Source organism: Varroa jacobsoni, unplaced genomic scaffold (assembly GCF_002532875.2).
Source record: "Varroa jacobsoni isolate VJ856 unplaced genomic scaffold, vjacob_1.0 contig02877, whole genome shotgun sequence".
In the NCBI taxonomy this organism is placed as follows: domain Eukaryota; kingdom Metazoa; phylum Arthropoda; class Arachnida; order Mesostigmata; family Varroidae; genus Varroa; species Varroa jacobsoni.
The window spans coordinates 26,866-30,048 of record NW_019214897.1 but is presented as its reverse complement, the minus strand read 5'-3'; the positions used below and the strand labels follow the sequence as shown (position 1 = coordinate 30,048).

General features: G+C 41.8%; 1 long non-coding RNA gene across 1 annotated transcript; it reads right to left on the bottom strand.

Annotated features, from left to right (window-relative positions):
- Positions 1–204: 204 nt before the first annotated feature.
- On the bottom strand, positions 205–1,954 carry LOC111272655 (uncharacterized). The gene is made up of 2 exons (XR_002687638.2): positions 1,699–1,954; positions 205–1,485 (listed from the first exon to the last, which is right to left on the bottom strand). It is a non-coding gene; the product is annotated as an uncharacterized LOC111272655 (long non-coding RNA).
- Between the last annotated feature and the right edge of the window lie 1,229 nt (positions 1,955–3,183).

Below are 3,183 nucleotides of genomic sequence, written 5' to 3'. Positions count from 1 at the left end.
TGAAAACATGGATATTATCGACATTGATATTATGTGATGTTCCAGATTGTGATAGGCATGTCAGTAGTAGGCAATACGAGCATAGAAGGTGAGCGATGTTTCGTGATAATGAAGCCCTAATAGACATGCTACATGTTGCTGAAGTTCAAGTAAAAAATAGGCCACCAACATATATATATGGAGGATTTGCTAAGGGTAAAAACGGTTGCGTGGATAGATCCGCCGTTTATTTGGGAAAAGGTATAATTCTGAATAACAAATTTAAATGTATCAATCTAATAAACATACTCAACGCGCATAGCTCGTGAGATTTTGTACCACACCCATAAGCAATCCTCATAGGTTGCTGCCGTACCGCGGCCGTCCTGCCTCTAGCAAAGGTTGGGGCGACTGCGTGATAGGGAACTCAAAGCAGGACCACATCAGGCCATCGGATGTGCATTATAGAGTGGTCCAAATTATGACGGCCATAGCGATGCGTGAGCTGCGTGCATGGTCGTTATGCGAAACAATTATATTGCCACATAAAGGCTGACTTGTTCCATTTTTATTAGTTTCCATATACATATCAGATGCATCTCTTCAAGAAAAGCTATGCAGGCAGACTCGCCGTCAATCCATACCGTAAAAGTATAAGAAAATACAGCAGATGATTACAATAAGATTGCATTATATACAAATATGATTAAATTTTCTTTATATGATAATGCCACAAGAGGCTATTCTCCCCTGGCTTTCGTTCCGCCATTGATATGCGCATGCCATATTCCCGTCTTTCTTCTAATTACATCATCAAGTATACATTAATTGTGTCCACGCATTTAGTATTCCGGACGGATCAACTCAGGATTATGGACAAGTTAGACCTTAGGCTAGAAGGAATGAAAATATATATTTAGTTAGCTTGTTGTAATCTCTGAACGTACTGAGTTGACGGTAGAATATCAATTGCACGCATATTAATGTCGCTTACCAATTCATCCAAGTTGCCTTCGAGAGATACATTATTAAGACGAGTTTCGGGATGCGCCTAAGAGAAACGTCGTGTAAAAATGAACTTCAGACTCCCGGAGTCTTCTTTTTGTATTTCTAACCAGACTAACCGTGAAAACGGTATAGCGCACCCGACAATCTGCTAGTGTGGGACATTCACCAGTACTAAAAACGAATCCTGGGTAAGGGGATGAAGCCTTCGAACTTTTGGCGTTACTTCAAGGTACCCATCGTTACTCGCCGGCATCTGTCACAACCTAACGCAGCCCTGAATACCTTTGAGACTGTTGCTTAGCATAGCCGTGGACCTAATCTGGTTTTGGTTTAAACATATATCTCTCCGTACCGTCATTCCTAATGGGCGTTTCCCTATACGCTACTTAGGAACGCGCCCAATAGAGGTTTAGTACATCCTGTTTCTTGCGCCGTCGATGCATCCGCCAGCCGAGGCCCTCCTGGAGGATTGTGGAGTTTAGCGTACATCTGCAAGACCTTGTAGGTGCCCCAGTGTAGAAAAAAAATTATCTAATAAGGTCATGCATATATCAACTGGGAAATTGGATGACGTAATAGATTTTACACTCATCATTGTTATTCTTATTATTTTTCTGTTATTTTAAAATTCGAAATGCTAATGAGTAAAGAGGCAGAATATGGCCTGCTGAAGGTCAGAGATATAAAGTACGGGCCCGAAAGAAAACTTACTAGCTTAATGAGTATGCCAAAAGAGGGGATTTAGGCGGGCTGCAAACGCGCTCGCAAGGGTTATCCCTGAATGTGTGCGGAGTCTTGAAGTTCCTTATTACTCAGTGCAGGTATGAAACACCGTGTCCGCAGAACGTCCACAAAATGTCCGCAGACAACAGCTAAAACGATAAGACAACACGAGTTTCGTCCTCAGTATATCGCTTCTGACACTTCTTCGTCATGGGACACCGAAAAAGAACATTGAACTGTCTCGTTTCTGCTCGAAGAACTATCTCAAAAAGAACAAAAACCAAATGAAAATATATGCTTGTTAGCTAAAGACAACGCAAGCTCCCTTCGGAAATACGCAACGCTTTGCAACCTGCTGACATACATAGACAGGCAACTGAGCAACAGCTTTCCTAATATTTAACGTGGCAAACCTGTTATTCCTACCTAGGATACGATAAGCTTTGTATCAAATTAAATTTAGTCAATAATGATAATAATATGTGCTTCTATATGCATTTACAAATATTTTATGAGAACTATTTGACCACCACTCGACTATTTGGGCTTACCTGAAGCAAATAAATGCTTCATTTTAGGGTGAAATGTTTCTGTGTTGGAAGTTTGCGATGTCATTTGCCTTCACTAGCCTTCACATTCGAGGCACAATACGACTGTTTTCCACGTATTTTGCTATATGGTCCATCAGACTATGCTGGCTCTTTAGTCTTTCGAACAACATGTTTGAAACACTGGGGTAACTCAAAATCGTTCTCTGTCAGCCTTAATCAAAATGACTTCATTCACTACTGCGACCTTTTTTTACCATCGACGCTTCCTTATGTAGCAGCATGCACAGCGAGGAAGTTCAACGATTCTATCTGCGGCGCCCTGCTACGGCTTTCCTTTCTTGAAACAGTAAAGCGACCAGCGAAAACGAGAAAGACGGAAAATTTTAGATCTAACATCACCACGGCGGTGGATCGACTCGACTTGAAACGGGTCGGCCGCCGCTGCTGAAGCTATAGACAAAACCCGTTTAAAACGGAGCGGCTAGACGCTACTAGAGCTGAACCTGGTGCAAAGCTGACCTCGCACCTTCCACAAAGATTGGCTTGTCTGTGGTCTGTGCTCTTTGCATAATCTGTTGGCAAAGTGAAAGCATCACACTAGCATCAACTGCATCATTTTTGCTGTTTTGGACCGCATAGGAACGCATATTCGTTATTATTCTATCCTTTTGGTATTAGGGAAAACCACAGGTAAACACGTGCGGCTCCACCTGCTAGGCAAACTTCGACACCGTAACGTTGCTTGGTAAGACTATTTATAACGAATTGAGTGTAAATGCGAAACAAGCTCGTCATTAAAGTCAATGTCTTTATCCATTCCATAGACTGAAGAGGAAAATCATCGACCCTAATACGCAGAGCATAGCGATTATAATATAGCTCCCTATAGTTTACTGAGCACCCTCATTTGTTTTTCTATTTC